The sequence below is a fragment of the Pinus tabuliformis genome, chromosome 3_2 (assembly GCF_031772625.1).
Source record: "Pinus tabuliformis cultivar Carrire ecotype Pingquan chromosome 3_2, CPIR1, whole genome shotgun sequence".
NCBI lineage: Eukaryota > Viridiplantae > Streptophyta > Pinopsida > Pinales > Pinaceae > Pinus > Pinus tabuliformis.
In genome coordinates this window covers 1979100-2001923 of record NC_142302.1, presented here as the reverse complement: position 1 = coordinate 2001923, position 22824 = coordinate 1979100, and positions in this window count along the sequence as shown.

Genomic DNA, 22824 nt, shown 5'->3' with positions numbered 1-22824 from the left:
TCAGCAAGATTAGTAGCGTGAATATCTGACTGAAGAGATCTTAGGATGAAATTGTCAACCAATTTATTGTGTCTCTCAACTTCAAGGGCAGCTGCAAAGTCAGGGTTGGGAACTAGAGAATCAAGTGCACTTTTAGATTTAGTTTTGAACAAGGACAACTCAAAACTCTCGTCAAAATCAATGTCTTCAAGATACTCAAAAACAGCTGGACATGAATGAGATTTGAATATATGACTAGAATCTGAAGCCAGTTTGGATATCAAGGAACAAATAGCCAATCAGCGTGTGAAAACTCTTAACTTAATCATCCAAAATTTCAGAGTTTGCAAATATACTAGGGTGAAATACAATCGAGGTGGCTGTATTCACAAGCTCATGGAGATTGACTGAAGCAACGTTTATCTACTTCCGCTAATGCAAAGCAAAAGCGTTTCGAAGGCTACCTGGCATAACTTCAGGCTCCGTCTAAGACTTATGAAAAAAACACATCAATCAACAGACAAGGTTGTTCTTCCCCAGTATGGTCGCCAATATGTTAGCGCTTGAAATTTTACCTCAGGCTGAGAAAGGCAAACCCCAAGGCAACATCAAACCACTTAGCCTCGTAGCTAGCCCTACGGGGCAGGAGAGGGCTCTCTCTGGTATATCTCGGCAAAGATCTTCAAAGGGCGGAGATAACCAATAAAGAACACTGATTTTAGGCTAGTAAACTGATAAAAGGTTTGATTTGAGATTTTTAGGATTTTGGTGGAAAATCGGGAAAAGGCAATTTTGGGTGCGGGGATTGGACACAGTTTTTGCAGGGGGTTCTTTGGGGCAAGGTAGGAGACTGTATTGATGCCTTTGAATTAAGTGAATGGATAGGAATGACTGGTGAGGAGCTAAAGAGAGCAAGAAACCTTCAAGAGTTCTCTTTAGACAGATGAAAACATAAATATTAAGCAAACTTAAAAGCAGAGCATGGCAATCATGAATTATACTTTAACACTTCATTTGCCTAATTTGCAGAAGGAAAAGTAAGAAGATGATTCACATAAAAAACTTACAAGTACAAAGAGAAACAAACCATCAATACATGTAACCACAGGAATCCCAAAAAGGACTGCAAAACCTTGGTCTTTCTTCCTTTGCCAAAATTGCAGAGATACAATGAGTAATACAATAGAGCTTTCTCCCTCAAGAGTCCAACCATGAAAATGACCAAGAAAGTACATAATATAGGCAATCTAACATCTTTCCTTGCCTCTAGGGGTCGAGCTCACTATCCTAGGAGCTGTTCCAACCAATTCTAAACTGAGCACTGAAAACTAGGCAGTCAAAACAACTTGCCTCTATAAGCTAGGAAACCAATTCATTCATTAAATTTTTACCTATCTCATGAATGAATCTTCTAGAAGAGATAAATAAGTGTCAAAATATCATAAAATTACATCATTTACAACAAGGAGGATCAAAATCTACTCCAAAAAGTCAAATCCAGTCAAAACTGCGTTTTGCTGAGCTGTAGGTGAATTTCTGTGAAAACTGCCCAACACGTCGCGCCCTGATCCTGAACACGTCGCGCGCCTTTGGAGCTGCTTTTGAGGCACTTCCAGGTGTCCAAATGAGGAAAAAGTGGGCTTGTTGGAAAGGTCTGGATGTCTACTTTCCAACCCAAGTGGAATTTCTGAATTTGGTGGCCATTTTCCCCTCCAAAATTGCAATCTCCCAAGACTGCTTCCTGTGTGTCAAAAAGGTGGCAGAAAGTCATTTTTTGCTTGTTTTTTGACCTTCTGGAGGCTCAAAATTTGATGAAATCTCTTGGTAATTGCTGAGCAGGTGTATCTTTGCATGAAAAATCCAAAAATGCTGAGTTTTCCCAAAATGGAGTTGCCCATCGAAAGGGTCGCGCGCGGCGCGCGACGTGTTGGTGGAGAAAACCTGTTTTTTGCCCAAAAATTCACAAGTGACCCAAAAATGCTCAAATTTTTTTGAAATTTGTGCTGGAGTTAAGTTATTTAACATCATTCTCCTTCAAGGAAGCCTCAGCCAAGATGTGGAGGGGATCGGGCCTTTTCCTTCGTTTTAGTGCTTTGGCCAACCGTCTTTGGAGCACCTTCATTCTTGCTTTGCATACGTGCATTCAGGCCCAATAGTGGTTCTTCATGTTTCGGAGCAGGTCCTTATCTTTGTTGGCCTTGGCCAGCAACCTCTCCAAATGAGCATTGACTTGGAGAAGCATAACCTCTCGCTCAACGGGTACCAAATCACCGGGTCTCTTACGAGCCAAGTTGCGGTCTTCATGGATCCTCCTCAACTCATCAAGAGTGTGCTCATCTTCAAGTTGCTTGTTGCGCTGCTCTAAGTAGGTGATTGTCCAATTCGCCATTTCCAATCTTTGTTGCAACGAGTCATTTTCAGCCCTTAGGTGCTGGAAGATCTCCTTTGGCTCTAGGCTAGGAGAACTGATATTAAGGTCAACAACATCTATGTCTGGATCACCTGATGGCCCCTCATCAATATTGGGCTTCTTTCCTCTCTCCTGTACCTGTGCTTCTGTCGGAAGTGAGGCCCCTTCCACCTGGTGTGGAGATAACACTCGCGGTGCTGATGAAGAAGGCGAGACCCCTTCCACCTGGTGTGGAGAAAATACTCGCCTAACTGATGCAAATAAGGCCCTGTGGCCTTTCTGATATGTGACCCATGGAGGGGAGCTGACATGTATGGTCTCAGGAATATCATGCTGCTGTGAAGGCCCTCCCTCCTCATGAACAACCTCAGGGGGTGATGATGCTGGTGCTGTGAAAACATCTCGAGAGATAAAATCCTCCCATGGGATACCTTGCTAAGCCAACTGATGTATGACCACAAGCTGGATCAAACTATAATGATAGATGCTCCTGTGTTGCTGTGCTGGGCTCTTTCTCTGCATCAAGGGCACCATCTTCTCAATATTCCAGCACATGAAAAATTGTATGTTCATCATCCGTACCCGTGTGAAATGCATCAACAAGCGAATATGGTACGAATACAAACATGAAAATCTGCCCTCACAGGTGAAATAGCGCATGATGAGCCTCATCAAGGGAGCATACTCATCCCTCAAAAATCTGAAAGGAAATACACCAGTCATGTACCTCATGTAGGCAGGTTTAATGTAGGGCTCATACTGAAATCTGTCCAATAGTTTGCGCTTGTTCCACTCTTCTCCCACATTGGGTATCCCTGTTGCTTGAGCAATAATTTCAGATGACAATATAAAATCCACCCCTGCAAGATTTACATGCCCATCATGCAGATGCAAAACAAACAAGCGGACCAATTCCCTATGGTGCTGAATTTGAAAAATCCTCTCGCAAAATTCATAACATGAGAGGTGGCGGAAACATGTGACTGCAAGTGGACAAGCCTGCAAATAGGTCAAAGAGGTGGGCTCCTCTCTCACATGATGACCACTCTTACCACCCCTGTGAGGCCTCCTTTGTACCTCAACCTCTGGTGTTGACTCACGGTCATCACTTTGCTCATAGTCGATTTCGGTTTCTGACATGGTTTCAAGAGCAAAGTGGCTGAAATGTACTGCTGCTTCTGCTCAAAAATCTGCTGTTTTAATTGTTGAAATGCTGTTTCAAGGGGACAAATAACACAAGGGAGATGTTAGGGAGGGGAGACTTTTAAGGGAAATTAGGGAAAATATATGAAATAGGGAATTAAGGGAAGGAATCATGACATATATACATCATCACACAATTATAATTTGCAAGGGTTTTATGGGAGATAAGGTTTAGGGTAATATTATTGATTTTTAGGAATAAGGGTAGGGTTTTAGGGCTTTTGGTATTTTTGGTAGGGGATTAGGTAGAAATGATATGGGAGGTGGTAAAGGGATGTGGGGGAAAAAGTGGGGGTGAAAAGGATGACCTTGAAAACAACAAAACAAACCCTAGCTTTACCAGCACTTTGACATTCTTAAGAAAATACACATGGACTCCTCATTTGAAATAATGGCTTTTAAATACATTCTCATGCTCTTTCAAGCTTTAGAAAACAATACATTTTGATGATTGGAGGCCTACCTGCAACCTTGAAGAAATTTGAGGTCGTTTTGCAGTTTACAGGCAATTTTTTGTGGATGAATTCCCAACATGTCGCGCGTAGGTCTGGACGGGTCGCGCGCGCCCAACACGTCGCGCCAATGCTTTTTTCCAATGGCTATGACCCCTTGACGCGTCGCGCCTGCCCAACACGTCGCGCGCAGGTCTTGACGGGTCGCACGCGGACTCTGTCTGCAATTTCACCCAATTTCTCTCCAAATCGCTTTTCACTATTGCTTTGAGGCAAATGATGATCAAATGGAGGGAGGGAGGAGCTTTATAGGCTTGATTTAAATTAATTTACCCTCAAACCCTCTTTCTAATGTTTATAACTTGACACTTTTTCAAAATTTAAATGCTGCTGACTTTATGGTTTCCTTTTGTCCTTAAATTGGTTGAACTGATGCTTTTTCTTGAAAATTTTTGCAAGGATAGCTTCTGAGGAATCTTGGCAAAGGGGACCAGGGCTGCATGCTGACTTTCGAAGAATTTTGAATTTTTACAATTTTTACAAAAATGAGAAAATGACCTTGTCTTTAAAAACATGGTTTTTAAATCTAAGGTAAAAAATTAGCTGTACAAGATGAAATCGTTTTAAGGAAATACTTTGATAGTCATCCCTCTAGCCTGCTGGGCATTTATTGACTTTTAAAGACATGACCTCAAAGACAAATTGGACCTAAACCCCAAACCTAGGACTTTTGACCTCAAGACAAGACAAGAAACCTTGAAAGAGTTTATTGACTGAAACAACTTGATCCAGCAGTGCCAAGAGGGGAATAAAGACACCAGCTCCTCCATCAGGGTTATGGCATGCCTAATGGAATGCAATGAGATGACACTGATGAGACACCTACTTATGCAAATGCAAAGAGCTTTGATCGTTGATGGAGGGATACTAGACCGACTCTAACAGGGGTAACTCTTGTTCCACGATTCGTGTAACAACACCAAATTACAAGTTCATGTAATAAAGTTAATAAAGGAAAAATAATACCAAGGTCATGGGACACGTATTGCAAGTTGAATGTTGGGAAAAACATCCTAGTGGGTGTTCACTTGGTTTATTATAGCTAAGGGAAATTAGAAAGGGCAATGGAAAAGTCTTTGGAAAGGCAAGAGGCATTAATTGGCATTTTATTTATGAAAATAAATGTAATTAGGAGAAAATGAAGGTGAAAGGTCACAGGTTGCATGCGAGGAGGAAATTGAAGGAAAATAATGGAAATTGAAGAAAATAGAGACCTCATTAATAAAAAGGCTTTTGAGGATCAATTCACAACCTTTTGACAATTTTGGGTTGGAGCTCTCTCTATTCTCTCTACTCTCTCATACTCTTCCACACTTGGAGCATTCTTGGAGCACTCTAGCATTGGAGAAAGGAAGGAAAAGGAAGGACAAGGAGGAAAGGGAAGCAAATATCAAGCAAAGAAGAGTTGGACCAAGTAGCTACAACGTGATTACTTGCAAGTATCTAGTTGCATGTATGATTTTCTTACTAGTTTTGGCATGCATGGTACATGCATGTGTGTATTTGGTTCTCTTGCTATCATTGTCATGGGTTTTTCCAAGTGCGATAGTGGTTTAAGCATTGCATTTCCATTTCTAGATAGACATGGTGTGATGGGGTTGTTTTACTTGTTTGATATGCTTTACCAGATGATTTCAAAACTGAGTGGGGGGGGGGGGTCTCAAGAAAATTCCCAAATACCTAGGAATCCCTTGATCGATAAATAACAGGATACGCAATAAAGCCTAAGGGTGGAGATGGGAAAATTCCTCATGGTTTATATGGAGAGATCCAGAGGCCTCCATGCTTGTTTAGTGCCTAGTGATCCCTTGACCGATATATGGAGGGATTGTAGTAAAGCCTGGGAACGTGTGTTTATTATTTGGGCCTAGGAATCCCTTGACCGATAATGGTAGGATACATAGTAAAGCTTGGTTATATATATGAGGCTTTTAAGTATAGGAATCCCTTGATTGTTAATGGTAGGATACATGGTAAATCCTGATAAGCCCTGGTTGGTTTTGTTGTGAGTCCCACATTCATGCTTGGAATATGGCATAGGGGTGATTGGGTGAAAGAAATATTTGGTTCAGCCCAATCTATAGTCGGGTGGTATGTGGAATTCCCTGACTTGGTTGGATTTGCATACATTAATAAGAACTAATTTCGATTATATTTCATAAGTAAATGTATTTTTTATCATGTGGCTCTGAGGGTTGTTCTATCATTGTTATTATTCTAGTTATAAGCATGGTTTTATGGTAGACTTTAGTTATGGCTCTCACCATGTTTTGATTAGTAAATGAATGCTTAATGAATTTATGACCTAATATATTATATGAAGCTATTGTCAAAGGGCATCAAACCTTCTTGATGAATCTTAGATAAGTATGAGGCCCCTATGTTCAGATGTGTATTTATGATTTATACATTACATGTTCATAATGTGTTTGATGAAATGTTTCGCATGGTTAGGCTGAGTTAGGTTTGGTATTTGTCTGAGTTTTTCAATAGAGGCCTTATATCCTTATTATTTATCATCTATAAGAGTTTCATTAAGTTTTGGCTAGAGGCCTAGGTCCTAGCCCTGAAACATTTCTTCAAATCACACGATCCAAGGCACAAAAATAGGTGAAAAAGGCCACAGCTGCTGGGATGCAGGGTCATGAGAGCAATTGGGAGGCCTCAGCCACTGGCTTGCCTTGTCAAGGGTGTGAATGAGAGCCTAGGTAAGTGAAAATCTAAGCTAACTCATGGGTTGGGGAACCTGGAGTGGTTGTTTAGCTCTTGGGGGTCTTGTAGCACCTAAGGGATGTTTGTAAAGTTTGGGTTCGCCAGTTAGGTCAAATATGACTAGAAAAATGGTCGATTATAGTTCACGCGATTCTCCCTATACATCAAATGAGTAGCACGGTGATGAGTACTCCCCTCACATTACAGACACTTTGAGAAGTTTGAAATAATAAATAAGAAGTTGCAAAGCAGATAATGACATAATCATTCAATCACAAGAGAGGCTTTCCAAGGCATAGGAGAAACAAGTAGAGATCAATGCAGTTATTCTTCAGAGTTTTTCAGACTTGAGAGAAAGATAATTCTTAGGATCATTCATGGAAATGAGGACAAGACTAATGGAGCATATGATAGCAGATATCATGATGGTCATAGGTCAGACAGGGATGATACCGTCAAGGATGGCATATTCTTGGACACACCTAATATGAGAGGCAATGGAAATGGGATTTATTCTAGTTATGGTTCAGATAGGTACCATGGTCAACATCGCTATCATCTTTATAGGAGGAGTTATAGAGGATATTTTTTGGATGAGTTGAAGAAAGCCAAGCCACCTACATTTGTTCGAGAAATGAATAAATCACAAGATGCATAAGATTGGTTGCTTGGGATGAACAAGTTCTTTAGATTACATGACTATTTAAAGAACATGAAATACAATATAATTTCCTTTTTCTTAAAGGTAAAGTAGAAATTTTGTGGGAAGACGTGAAGAATTTCAAAGGCATTTAGGAAGAGGAGTTGACTTGGAGGGAGTTTGAAATAATTTTCAAGAAAAAGTATCTATCTGAGTTATACTATGATGACAGGGTAAAGGAGTTCTATGAGTTGAAGATGGGATCTATGATCGATGAAGAGTATATTAGAATATTCTTAAAGTTGTTGAGATATGTGCCTTATCTAAAGCAGGAGAAGATGAAGATTCAGATATTCATCAGTGGGTTTTCAATAACGTTCAAAGATAGGATCGAGTTTGATGAGCCTATATTGTTGGAGGAAACCATCAGAAATTTGAAACACTGCTATGAGAAATCGAAGCATAAGACAGAGTCTCAACAAGGTTTGAAAGGGAAATGCAAAACTAAGGGCAAGTGGCCACCAAAGCGAATAGGATCTTAGGATGTAGCTGGGAAAGAGAATGTGGTTCCTACCAAGAAGTTTAATGTATTTGGACAAGGACATGGGTCATAACTTAGAGGGTAGTAGAATAAAGGTGAGGGTAAGGGACAGTTGCAATGTTGTATGTGTGGCAAACAACATCTCAAGAAGGATTTTTCATCGTATCAGGGTGGTAGGCCTCAGATATACAACATAGGTTGTGCAGATAGTTGGGGATGTTGGAAAAAGCATTCCTTGGATCTGTGTAGCATTGGATAACAAGAAGACGGATCACGAGGCATCTATTATCGATATGTATGATAATCTTTGTGATCAAGTTGTTTATATTTTGATTGACCCTGGATCTAATTATAGGTATGTTAACCTTGACGTGGTGGATAAGTGTGGTTTGAATAAAGAAGAGCATGCAGAGTCTTTATTAGTGTAGTTGGCTATAGGTACTAAGAAGAGATTTCAACATTGGGTAAGAGCTTGTGCATTTGAGTTTAATGGTATGCCTATGTTAGCACTCTTGAATGTACTTCCATTAGGATCATACACTATGCTTTTGGGTATGGATTGGATGTACCTTCACAAGATGAAATAAAATTGTTATGAAAAGGTTATTGAGTGCCTGAATGATAGTGGAGAACAAAGAATCTTGCAGGGTAAGAAGAAGGTTACATCAGTTAGGATGGTTACAACTATGCAGGCCAAGTGTAGTCGTAGGAAAGGGTGTGTGTTATTTGTATTATCTATTTATAGTGATAAAGGTAGGGATGTTGAGGATGCAAAAGTCTTGAAGAAGTATTCAATTTTACAACAGTTTTAGGATGTGTTCCCAGCAGAGATTTCAGATTTTATGCCTCACGGGGAAGTGGACTTTTCTATTGAGTTAGTACCAAGAGAAACACTAGCATCAAAGGAACCATACAAGATTAGCACTCCAGAGTTAGTAAAGAAGCAGACATCTAGAAGACTGCTTTTTGGACCAGGTATGGGAATTATGAGTTTGTTTTAGTTCCTTTTGGTTTGAATAATGCTCCAGCTACTTTTATGTGCTTGATGAATAGTGTGGTTTGTCCTTATATAGACAAGTTTGTTATTCTATTTATTGATGATATATTGATATATTCTAAGAATGAGGAAGAGTATGTCGAACACTAGTGAGCACTAGTATTGCAGCAATAATGCAACAACTCCTGGGGCTTCCTACTTTACTTTTATCAACCCGGTAGTTCGTAACAAACTTGGAAGCGACGGTGCTGTATGCACAAGTACTAGCTCTTACTGTAGGTTGTCACTTGGTCAGCTGGCGCAAGTTCGCTAGGAGCTTAAGCCAACTTCTATGAATTCTCAGAAGAAGCTTTTAACTGTGATGAAAGAAAGCTAACTCTACAGAGGCTATTCTATTTGCAGAAAGAGAAGGAAAACTGAAATGTAACACAAACCCTAATTTACCTATTAACCCTACTTTTGCAGGAAAAGAGATGAAAACTGATGAAATGAGTGCCATTGACTACTGAAAAGGTAAATTGCATTTATTCAAGCTACTTCTGAAAAGAAATGAGAAGAAAACATCTTTTTGTGCTTTTGAGTGTTTTTATGTGAAATTATTATGCTTGTGATTTATCTAGTTGTGATTGTGCAGAGGTTTGGTGGCGAAGGAAGGTGGAGTTGGCTTTTGCAGAGGTGGAGGAAGGTGTGGAGAGGTCCTAAGAAGCCCCTAGTACCCTTCTGAAGACTTTCATAGCGATCGGACTTCAAAAAATCACTCACAAGAAATTCTACAGGAGGCTGCAGGGGATCTACAGGAGGATCTACAGGAGGAGGCCAAGAGCTATTTTTGGAGTTTTGAAGGTGGAAAAATGATGGGAAAGGGTAACTGAAGGCTAGATGAAGGTGTTGAGGTGTCTGGAGCTTGTCAAGGAAGATCAAGAGGGAACATGATGGTTGGATTTGTTCAAATGGCAAGAGGGAAGCTTATGGAGAAAAATGCAGAAATTAGGGCAGATTGGCGAAATGTTGCAAATGACTTGGGAAATCTATGAGAAGTGAGCTGGTGCTGGCTATTTTATGGATGTATGGTGAGCTGAGGTGTCCTGCAAGAGATCTGCACATCTACTTACAAAAACTGATCAAAGAAAAGGACTAAAAAAACTGAAATTTCTCTAGCTTGACCTAATTGCTGACCTACAAACAGAAAATGCTGAACAGTAACCTTTGAACAGAAAAGCATGCAGAGAGATCTATGGTAAAATAACAAGAAATGATCTAGGCAACTGAATCTGAATCACTATATCGATCTTTCCAAATCAAGTCATCACACTAGAAGTTGCATGGAAGAGCAAAACTGTGTTTTTGGTGGCAGCAGTAGTGCCTTGACCTCAAATCATAGTCCCAGAAAGGGAGAAAGGAGATCAGGGCCTATTGTTGGCCTTTTTGAATCTTATTCTGTCACTGCATTAACCTACTTGAGCAACTGAAACAAAAACAACTATGCAAACCATCAAAAGCAACCTAATCTAACAAAGTAAAATGAATCTATGTAACAGAAATTAACTCATGAACTGAAGAAAAAACATATAAGTACAAAGCAAGAGGTGTTGGGAAACTTGGGTTGGGCCCTAACCCAAGAGCTTCAGCCCTCTGAAAGAGATCAGTGCTGGCTCAAAAACTATTTCATCTCCATTACCAAAAATAATAGTCACATTACATGAACTGTTCTAAAAAAGGAACTCGAAAATAAGCTGAGCAAGTGCTGCACAAAAGTGCGAAAATTATACTAATGACTGGCTAACCTACTGAGGCTCTAAGCCCCCTTATTTATACAAATGGAGTCCTCCAACAGTCCTCCTAAAATCAAGGAACTCGACTTCCTAGAACTAGAGATAAACAACAATCCTTCTTTACTTGCTCGGCTGCCCCTTGGAGTGTGGACCTTTGTGCTCCGAGTTTGTTATAGACATATTTGGGCACTACAACCCCAATCAAATATGTCCATAAACCAAGGGCTTCTAAGTCCCTAAAATTGTTGTTTCATACCTTAAAGGAGCAAGGTCCGTTGATTACATCATCTCCCAGAAGTTCTCCCTGAAAAAATACTCAGAACTGGTCAAAACTGGACCATACAAACTGGTCAGTGCTGAAGGTGCGATGCATCTCACCTGCCATATGCAAAAAGTGCGATGCATACTTCAAAGCCCTTCTGTAGGGTGCGATGAGCGAGAACAAACAAATGGCAGAAGCGGTTTGCTAGGTGGAGACCCTGAGAATCTTCTAGAAGCTGCTCATTTGACACTTGCCTCTCTGAATTCGCCTAGGGATGAGTAAGAGATCATGAAATCTCCAAGTGGAACCAAGAACTATCAGAGAAATGAAACTAATCAAAATCCCAGAAGTTGACTCACCCACCTGCAAACATCTATATATGGATCCCTCATCCAAGAGATCTAGAGGTTGGAATTTTGTAAGTTGCAAGGAAGTGCTGTTGGTTTCTCTTTGAAGACATTATTGGGTGATCTTGCTCTGTATGAGGTGAAGAGGGCTTTCATGCTGGGAGGATGGCACTGGGTCAGACCAATGGGTTGTAATCCTCTCTTCTACTACTTCTATCAATAAAGCTATTTGATTTTTCCTCCATATTCTTGTATATCTCTGAATCTTGTATTGATATATGCATTTGTATGGTTAATATACATCTGATCCTATATTGTTTATGGTTATAGATCTCTATGCTTTGATGGTATTATGCTGCTTTGACTCTACAGGTGTTCTTTGAAGCGAGACAAGTAAGGAAGGAGTGACGAGTTTCTGTCAAAGGGGAAAGGAAACAAGCAAGGAGCCAAGCGAAAGACTGAGGTTGGTACTCTCTGCTTCTTTCTCATCTATCTCTCATAAAGGAAAATACAAGTAACTTTAATCTGTTTGTTTCTAAGTTAGCTACCCATCTTAGTGGGACTAGCAGCTCTGAATAGATGCTAGTTTTCCCGATAACAAAATGGCGACTCCACTGGCGAGTGAATAGTTTGATTGCTTGTCTCTATTTGTTTGCTTCATAAACTACAGACGGAGCCTAAAGTTAAGCCAGCTAGCCTTCGAACTGCATTTTGCTATGAAAGTGCAAAGTAGATCAACGCTGCTTCAGTCAATCTCCGGGTTTGTTTATGAACTGAACAACTGACTTGCAAACATCCTAAGTGCCCTGGTGGTAGCTCAAGTAACCTCATTAGATCAGCCCCTATACTTTGTGTTTACTGACTATCATTAGCTAAGCTTAAACCCTTGAACTAAGCTGCAAACTGTGACCAAAAACCAAGTGAAAGTCTCGTCCCTGGATCATTGCACTATCTCCTTTTGACATTCTGGATGCATCGCACCTCCCATGTGTAGTAGGTGGGATGCATCCCTGTTTCCCTGTGTTACAGGTGCGATGATCAGATAAGACTGTTTCTGCCTCCAGATTTTGGTTTTTTCTTCATTGTCTTCAGCTTTATTTAGGAGTTTTGCTATCTGTGATCAGTATACCACTATTGAAACTCCCTTTCTTTGCATTATTTAGCCTCCATTGTACAAATAATTGTGAATGTTTTTATGTATTTTTCGCCATTTACAGTTCTCTTTTACAAAAAAGTAGCTTAATCGAACTGTCGTCTTTTGATTTGAAAGTGTCGCAAGTGTCGTTTTCAGTCAAAGAAAAGAATCCTACTCTTTTTGATGGTTGATTACACTGTTACTCTTGTATTTGATTTGAATTAATAGTATTTCAAGTGTCGAAAGCAATTTTCAAATTGAAGTTGAAAGTGTCGTCTTGTCTTCCTTTCGTCTTTTGAAGAGAAAATTGTTAGTACTGTCGCTTTGAAAGAAAAGATAGTTTAGATTTGTAATAGCATTCTTTTTTTCATTCACACATTAAGAAAGTGGAAAACAAATACATGCATGTGCATTTGCATTTAGACTTCTTGTTGATTTTGATTTAGGACAGTGCATCTAGTGTGTGCTCTCTGCTCTATGTTGAAAGAATTTCGTTTCTCTTTCCTTAGTAGCTAGGATTTTCATTGCAAAAAGAAGAATAAACGACTGTTTATCATCTTAGATTGCATATTTAGGAGTTGTATATCAACATCACGCGGTGAACCGTAAAGGCAAACTTCTTAAGAAAGATCAACTGTAAAATAAATTCAATGAACATAAAAATGCTTTGGAACCTAACGCACAACATCTAGAAGTCTAGGCTAGAGACGTATTCCGGCGTCGTAAAGCCTGGTAACTGTCACTTTCATCGTAGGTTGGGTGATTCCTCCTCTTTGACACGACAAATGCCAGTACGGACTTGTGCTCCCACATACCGTCGAGTATATATTGGGAGACCACAATAGGCTATATCCTTTATCCTTAGAAAGCCGTGTCTACCGCCCTATCGATCGCAATGCACTGAACACAACATTCTGGAAGATTGACTGCCGTACCGTAAAAAGTATTCTGCAGTTTTGTGAATTGTTTGGTAATCCATCTATCTAGATTTCTAGAGTAGTCTCTTTCATTCCTTTTCAGACTCCTTAAAGGAAAAGGTCCATCTGAGCACTCGTCACTTCAGGCTCATTAAAAATCAAAGGCGACTAGAGTCATCTTTAGCTTTTTTCTCGACTCTTAAAAATTGAAAAATCAAGTTGTATCAAAGCGTCATAAAATTTATTTTAATTGGAATAATGTCACTGTTCCCTCGTTGGTCTTAGGTTGAGAAAATGGAGTCCACCAATCAAGGATTTCCCCTTGGGGGAAATCCTAGTCCTTTCTCCTCTTGGGGGGAAGTTGGTGCACCTCATATGGCCACATTGTCCCTTCCAGGACTGACAATTGGCCTGCTAGTATGGCTCTTCTCGACCTCTGTCGTTCAAAGCACCGTGATTCCTGAGCAATCAAATCAGCAACTAGATGATACTAAAGTTAACCCCCAACCTTCTACTCCGTTTGTTTCTCCCGCTCCTTCTTCCTCTTCGCTTGGTGAAGCCAGTAAAACTAAAAACCAAGTCACTGAGAAGAAGAAGAAAGGGAAGGAGAAGAAGAAGAAGGAGCCAACGGCAAAAAGGGGCAACCGTACATCGTCTAGTGAAAATCCACACACTGCACCATCCAAACTTAAATCTCCATGTGTCATTTGCAAAGGGGACCACTATCATCGAGATTTTCCTTGCATCCTGCGGATCTTAAGGGACTGATCTCCCCGTTTGCACAATCCGATGTCGTCAACCTCTGACGATCATGTTGAGAGTACACCGTCAACTAGTGAAAACGAAGTCAATGGATAGAAAGGAAGATCTAAATTTCCTTGTAGACTATGTGAAGGCGATCATGCCCTCCACCGTTGTCCCTTCCTGGATGAAGCTAAAAGAGTCTTGGATAACCGTCTTGCATCATCGCAGTGACTTCCTCCTGGATACAAGAAACTCTTGCCGAGTCCATCACTAGTTGAAAATCTGTCTGACACACCTTTGTTGTCGGTCAAAGCACCTATCATTGAAGATAAACCCTTTGAGTCCACCTCGGGCCAAAGATAACAAGTCGAGACGGCAGTCGACCCCATCTTGTCTTCAGAGGATCCACCTTCAGATGATACTGTCACCAAAGAGAATGAGAACGACACCGTTCAAATTATTTTCGTAAACACAGACTCCGATGAACATGGGGGCAATCTACCCATTCCTTTATTGCAGGAAGGAAGTTCTTCAGAGATTTATCCGGCCGTTTATTCGTTTCCACCTCCAAGCAACCTAGTCGTTTCCTTCGATTGGAATTTACTAGGTAGACCCCGCCTACCATCTAATGTACCATTCCGAATCATAGTACAAGCTTACATAATGATCATGGTTGGTACTATCATAGATGAAGGGGCTTTTGTGAGTATCCTTTCCTCAACTACTTGGAAAGCGCTTGGTTCACCATCGCTTCTGCCTGAGATTCGAAATCTGACAGGCTTCAACAAAGGAACCAGTCGACCGTTAGGGATCCTTCCAAATTTGCCTATAACTTTGAGAAGGAAAACTGTTCATCTAAATGTGATGGTAGTCCAAGGACCTTTAGATTATAATCTACTCCTTGGGCATGACTACATTTATAACATGGGAGCTATTATTTCCTCACTCTTTCGAGTGATGTGTTTTCCGCATGAAGGCAGAGTGGTCCAGCTCGTAGACCAGCTTTCATTCCCTGGTTCACACATAGCTAATAGTCAAATGCCATCCCTAACTGGTCTTTTTGCGCAAGGAATGTCTCATCAATCTCTAGTCCGTCCACCTGATGAGCGCGAGTGATTCGGTGATTGTGACTGAAACCTAGGGGGCATGCGCCCTGGTCTGCTTCGGTAGGAAAACCCCAGTTATAAGGTGGGTTTCTGCGTAGGAATATGACTAGTCTGACACACCCGTCCATTTAGGAAAATGGGATTAGACTGGAATAAGATACCTCCATCAGAAGGTATGCCTTTCCCGACAGAGAAAATGTTTTGTCTGCAAATTGAAGGGTAACCTGGAAACTCTACTTCGTTATACCTGGGGGCATGCAAACCTTTTTGCATGCAAGTGAAAAGCGACCATTTATTTTCTTAGTTTGTAGGTTCTTAACCCTTTAAACTCATAGGATTGGTCGTTCCTAGCTTACATAATGAAAGGATCCGGAGCAAAGTTTCGAATGGGGCAAGCTCCCTAAAAAATGAACCTATCGATGAGACATCCTTATTATACGACTGGCACGAGCAGTTTTATGTGAAATTCAAGCTCGTTAAAAAATAAACCTAGCAATGAGCATATGTTCCACCAGAGTTTAAGCTCATTAAAAAATGAACCCACCTCCAGTAAATAACCATTGCGATGACATTATTATCAGCCTTTGAGCCTTGGTCGTGTTCTTACTATCACTTGCACTATTTTTTAGGCAATCATACGCCTCCATTTGATTGTTTACCCCTTTTGAGGAACAACTACGACGAGTGATCCTATTAGCCACTTTCTCTACACTTCCATGATTGAAAAGTTCCAAACCTTACCTGGAACCAGTTGCTGTCCAAAAACATCATTCGTTCCTTAGAAAACAAGTCTCCTTTAAGCTCTTTTCATCTGACTCGTAAAATATGAAAAGATTGCCGAGCAATTGGCCTCTCCAGCTTGTTAAAGTGATTGGAAGTGCCATCCCTCCTCTAGATTTTAATCTTTTTGGACCTGAGGGATTATTACACAAAAATATCGAGCGTTTGTCTTGTTCGACTCGTTAAAACTATCGAAAATTCATCCCTTTCGCATTGTTTTATACTTTTTCGGACTTAAGGGATTATATTACGAAAAAGGAATATTGGAGTTTCCTTTCCATCTCTTTTCAGACTCTCTAAAATTGAAAAGAACCGAGTTATCCTTGTCGTTAAACTCATTAAAACAATAGCGACAAACTTGTCCATGCAGACAAGAGCGAGTCTCACTGTCGCTAGGCTCGTTAAAACATAGCGACGGGTTTGCCCGAAGGGAAAATTATAGAACAAGCATATGTTATCCTCCTCAAGCTTGAAAAAAATAAAGAGGTACTGGTCAGAAATGACTGGGGAAAATTGGGAAGAAAACTTGAAGAAAATTTATTGGTAGTAGGTTGCTCTTGAACATGACACTTTCACTCCATCACCATGATTGAGTCGGGTTGGGTTATTCCGTTCACCGGTCATATCACCATTGGTCCACTGTACCATCCATTTTTGGGGTTAACGCTACCAATCCATTTCAGTGTCACTGATATGTTCAAGAGAAGTCGCTCAGAGAATTCACCAACCAAGCTTGTGTCTCATCCGCCGCAATACCTTCACGCTTCATTCTTTCATGACCGCCACCTTGAACCTTGTATCATCAGATCGTTTTCACCTCCACAAAATTATTTGCTCCGTTCCATGTCGTAGATGTGGGATTCATTAATGCCCTCCTATGACGGGTCACTTCTTGTCGACATCAACTCATTATCCAAGAAGTCAACCTAGGAACAACCCTGTCAGTACTTTGAAGCTTGCATGCCTCAATGGCAAGTTTCTCACTTCCAGCAACAGGTTTACATTAATGGCCTTCGACCAAAAGATTTTGCGTGGTGTTCGACATCGACTCATGTATTCACACCACGTAAATTGTACTGTAGTACCTTGAGGGTCATTATCATTATCGGTGATTCCTCTCGCGCCTATTAACAGCTTACATCATTGGCTGGTAATCAGGCGATGTATTTCCATGTTCAACGCTAGAACATCTTTTTACATGGATCGACTTGTACTTCAGGCAAAGATTGAACGAGTTTGAAGACCCCAGATCTAGTTTCATCCATCCAGGCTGCGATATATTCAGGAAAATAAAGACATCAAATGTACATCACAACTGCACAGATAATCATCCGAACTAATGGATGATGGCTCTACTAGAATCATCAGTCTGCCACACAGACGATTGTCTGTCTTATGTATATGAGTATGAATTTATAAATCTGAGCATGGGAATGCCCACCTCAGCTAGATCATGAAAATATTATGAAGATAATGTATTGTGTTGTATCTTATTACAGGTCACCTTCCAGTTTGAAAAACCACGGATCCTCATTATAAAGCATTTCACCCGACATCAAAAGGATTTACGACCTCATGCTTTAGGGGGCAACTGTTATAGACATATTTGGGCACTACAACTCCAATCAGATTTGTTCATAAACCAAGGGCTTATAGGTCCCTAAAAGTGTTGTTTCATACCTTAAAGGAGCAAGGTTAGCTGATTACATCATCTCCCAGAAGTTCTCCCTGAAAAACTACTCAGAACTAGTCAAAACTGGACCATACAAACTGCTCAGTGCTGAGGGTGCAATGCATCTCATCTGCCACATGAAAAAAGTGTGATGCATACTGGAAATCCCTTCTGTAGGGTGCGATGAGTGAGAGCAGACAAATGGCATAAGCAGTTTGCTAGGTGGAGACCCTGAGAATCTTCTAGAAGCTGCTCATTTGACACTTGCCTCTCTGAATTCGCCTAGGGATGAGTAAGAGATCATGAAATATCCAAGTGGAACAAAGAACTATCAGAGAGATGAAACTAATCAAAATCCTAGAAGCTGACTCACCCACCTGCAAACATCTATATATGGATCCATCATCCAAGAGATCCAGAGGCTGGAATTTTGTAATTTGCAAGGAAATGCTGTTGGTTTCTCTTTGAAGACATTGCTGGGTGATCTTGATTTGTATGAGGTGAAGAGGGCTTTCATGCTGGGAGGATGGCGCTGGGTCAGACCAATGGGTTGTAATCCTCTCTTCTACTACTTCTATCAATAAATCTATTTGAGTTTTCCTCCATATTCTTGTATATCTCTGAATCTTGTATTGATATATGCATTTGTATGGTTAATATACATCTGATCCTATATTGTTTATGGTTATAGATCTCTATGCTTTGATGGTATTATGCTGCTTTGACTCTACAGGTGTTCTTTGAAGCGAGACAAGTAAGGAAGGAGTGGCGAATTTCTGTCAAAGGGGAAAGGAAACAAGCAAGGAGCCAAGCGAAAGACTGAGGTTGGTACTCTCTGCTTCTTTCTCATCTATCTCTCATAAAGGAAAATACAAGTAACTTTAATCTGTTTGTTTCTAAGATAGCTACCCGTCTTAGTGGGACTAACAGCTCTGAATAGACACTAGTTTTCCTGATAACAGAGTTGCTAATGGAGGATTCGAGGAAAGGGGTCATAAATGAAGGAGACACTCCCCTACAAATCGTCTTCCCTGTTTTCCTCGAGTTTTGGCTGCCATTTGCTCATAAATCCCTTGACTTTGTCCAAAATTGACCAAAAAATTTACATAAAGCACACATTAGACTACATGGCAAAATGACTAACCCAATTCACTCTATTAGCATAAATATATTCAAAAACATGTGATAAACTAATGAGAATGGTGGATTAAGTCGAAATAAGAGGCAAAATGAGCCCATATAATTACCCATTTCTGGGGCTCATCATCACCCCCCTACTGAATGGGTTGCTCATCCTCTGAGCAACTAGTCTAACTCTTCATCCTTGATGGCTCTGACAGATTCCCTGACATCCCATGCTTCTGATGTGATATCTTCCTCTTTATCATGGAAACCTACCTTCCTATCCACCTCTTCCCACTGTTTTTGTTCTTCCTCCTCTTTTACTCCTTCCAACAGTCCTAGCAGCAGTGGAGGACTGAATTTAAGGCCAATCCAATTGGCCTTCAAACTTTGCATAGAGTGCTTATACAGTGGCACTCTCCTCATGGCTTCGCTCATCCTATTTGGGGAGTGGTACTCCCTGATCCGTAGTCTGTGTGGAAATGTGTTCCACCTTCTCATGTAGGCATGAATGCAGTCATCTCCAAACAATCTCTCCATGTCCTCGAAATGAGAAATAGCCTGGGCCTGCTTATCAACATAGTCTAGGAAAACTTGAGGATTAGCTGCAAGGTGTTGGTGGGCATAGATGAGAGCCATGGGTTCTATTGGTTCTGCTCTAATCATTAGGGGTTCATTCAGCTCTTTTTCCATCATTTTTCTGGATTTCTACTGCCCTTTTCTCTTCATGGCTCATCCAAGATGCCATGGCCATCAGCTACAAGTCTCCCAACGCAGCATTTGGATCCCATAAGTTCATGTCAGTAAGTGCCATGTTGTGCAAGTAAAACTCTGCTAGCTTCGCTTTGTCCTCAGCTGAACTATGATCACATAGATGCATGAATTGGCCATAATCCTGAAAAGGTATTGTGCCCCTCTAGGCCAATGTCTTGATCTGAAATTGGAGCCACTGATCCTTGAGGTACACTGCATATGATTTGGCTAGCTGCCTGCACTGTAATGCCTCCATAGCCCAGCTGGCCATGCAGGCTAATTGGGCTTCCTTTTCCTGTAGCTGCCTTCTCAAGATCAACACCTCATTTTCTGCCTGGGATTCCCTTTCCTGTTGCAGTTTTATCAATGCCTCACTGTCTGCCTGGGGTTCCTCTTCCTGTTGCTGTCTTTTTAAGACTGACAGCTCATTTCCTCCTTGAGGTTCCCTTTCTTGCAGCTGCTTCTTCAACATTTCATTTTCTGCCTCCAATTGAGCTCTTCTGATGCTTTCTATATGCCTGACCATGCTCAATTGTTTGCCCATTTCTCTCAAATTGTTTTCCATGTGACCAATGTCTTCCACCCATTTTGATTTTTCAATCTGCATCCATGTATGGGTCCTGACTCTTTCCTTTTCCAGCTTGAAGAAAAGAGGGACTGCAAACTTTTGTGGGATGATTTTTCCTCCTTCCAGGAGGTTGTAGTAAGAGCCTAAGTTAGGCTGAGGTCCAGGCTCTGGTATCTCTTTTGCCTTGTCTTCCTCCTTGGTCTGTTCTTTTGCCTTCTTTTCAAGTTTTTCAGTTTCTTGGAGCTTTGCCAATGTCTCCTGTAGAGAGGTTTGTGCCTCCTATAGGATTGTTTTAGAGTCCATTAGTTTGATCCTTTCTTTCCAAGTAGAGGTCTTAGGACTTCCTCTTTCGTAAGTGATGGGGGTTTTGGAGGGAGATTCCTCCCTTGTTGCAGTAGGGACATCCTCAATGATGATGGGCTCCTTTGAAGGTGGCTGAGGCTTCCCCATCTTGATTCTAGTGCTCTTTCGAGCCTTGAAGTACATAGATGGTTGTCTCTTCCTTTTCCCTTTGGGCTTGGCTAGAGTACTAAGTGCAGCAAGAATAGCTACTGCCTCTCTTGCTAGTGTCTCAGGAGACACTTCTTCTTGCTGTGCTTCTTCCTCTTCATCTGTTGTTTTGCCTGTTTCTGCTGGTTTTGTGTCTATTGTCTCTGATTTTGTCTTCTCCTCTGCTTGTTTAGTTTCTGCCTTTCCTGTGGCAGCCTTTTTCTGAACTGTCTTAGGCTTCTTCTTTTCAGTTCTTGTCCTCTTCTTTTTCTCTGCTATGGTTTTACCCTTTTCTGCTTTTGATTCTTTCTTCTTCTCTTCTTTAGGCTCATCTGTAGTGGTGTCATGTTTCTCCTCTCCTCTATGTTTTTCTTCTTTTTCTGTGTGGGGTTCCTCTTCTTCATGGATTTCCTTCTCAGCTTCCCCTTTTTGTTCCTTCTCTTCACTGCCAGATGGACTAAGGTCATCAGTGAGAGTTTTTATATCATCCTCTTTAGTCATGTTCCTGAAAATCTCCCAGGCTATGGGGATTGTGTAAGTGTGGAGGGCATCCTCCACCAGCAATTTAATTAGCCCATGGTGGGCCAATTGGTCTGGAACCCTTGCCTTCAATTTGGTGCTAGACTCTATCAAGGATTGGAGGAGAAAATATGGAAGACTGAGTTTTCTGGATGCAGGAAGGTCCATGCCATATCTTAGTTCATGTAACAGTTTGAAATGATACCCATAGACTATGCTGTATCTTCCTTCACAGGAGATATATTTCATGATCTGATAACTGACCTCACCCCATGGATAAGGTATACTTGTCCTCCTGATGCCATTCTTATCCTCCACAGGATGTTCATCAGGCTGGAAAAAGGTCTTCTTGGCCACTTGACCCAGTGGTTTTTCTTCTTTGCTCCAGGGGAGTCCAAGTGGGAGACTTGTGATCCTGCTGATGAACTCCGGTGTAAGTTCTATGGTTAGACCCCTGAAACTGACGGTGGCATGGGTTTTTGAGTGAGGTTTTAAAGACAATAAAAATTCCTCTGTGACTTCCTCATCATACCCATGAAACTTCTCAAAGAAAGGCATCCAATTTGCCTTGGTAAAGAGGGCTACCACTTCTGGATGTTCATGCAGCTTAGTTGAATTCAAAGGCTCCTTCCTCATAAAACCCCCTGTCATGATGTTCAGAGACTGTTGGAAATTCTCAGGTGAGGAGGAAGGCAGCAAATTTCAGACCCGGAAACAGAGGAACAGCTGAGGTTTTCTTGCTGGAACCAGAGGGAGAGTTTTTCGTGTTCTTCCTTTTTAACAAAAACAAATTGCAACTTTCCTTCCTTCCAAACTCTGTTCTTAAACTGAATTTACTTCTCGGTCTGTTTGAGGAAAACAATATCTTAAAAACAGAGAGTATACAGGACAATGTTTTTTTCTTTTCACAAAATAAGCAGACTACCCAATGCAAATTCACTTTTTTACAGGCTTAATTTTCCAGGGTTGCATCATCTTTTTACATAGGAGAATACCACGGAGGAGAAAGAGACAGTTTTTCAGTGCAAAGAGCAAATGGAGAAACTGTATATATTTTTTAAAAAACACAGGCAGACTCTGTTCTCACTTTTCCCTTCTTTTCAACTCAATACTTCGCTTCAAATCCCACCACCTTTTGTATATTATGGAAATGCAGAGTGGGTTTTACTGAGCCTACCTTTTCGAGCTTGAATTTGCCACAAAATCCCAAATTTTCCTCTGTGATGCTGCTCACTGGCCCTCCTGTAGAAGGGCTCCTGTAGGACTGTGTTTCTGCTCCTGTAGAGTCTAATAATGCTCCTGTAGAGCTCGATAAGCGGAAGGGTTCTGAAACTGGTAGTGAGCAACTGTTTCGAGGCTTTGAAGGTGGTAGGTAGGTTGTTGCAGTCGAGAGCATGATGATGCAAATGAAAACAAAGGTGATGAAGGCGTCGACTGCAACGTACTTAAGCTTACGGGAGAGAGTTGCGGTGATGAGATGAGGTGGCAGGAAGGGTACGTTACCCTCATCCAGACCGTTGGTCCCTACTTCAGTGCCATTATGAAACTTCATGCCACCTGCCCGCAATCATTTCCACCGTTTCGCGTTTAGACGCCACCACTACCTGTTTTGAGTTTTTCCCGAGTTGACTGAACACACATGCC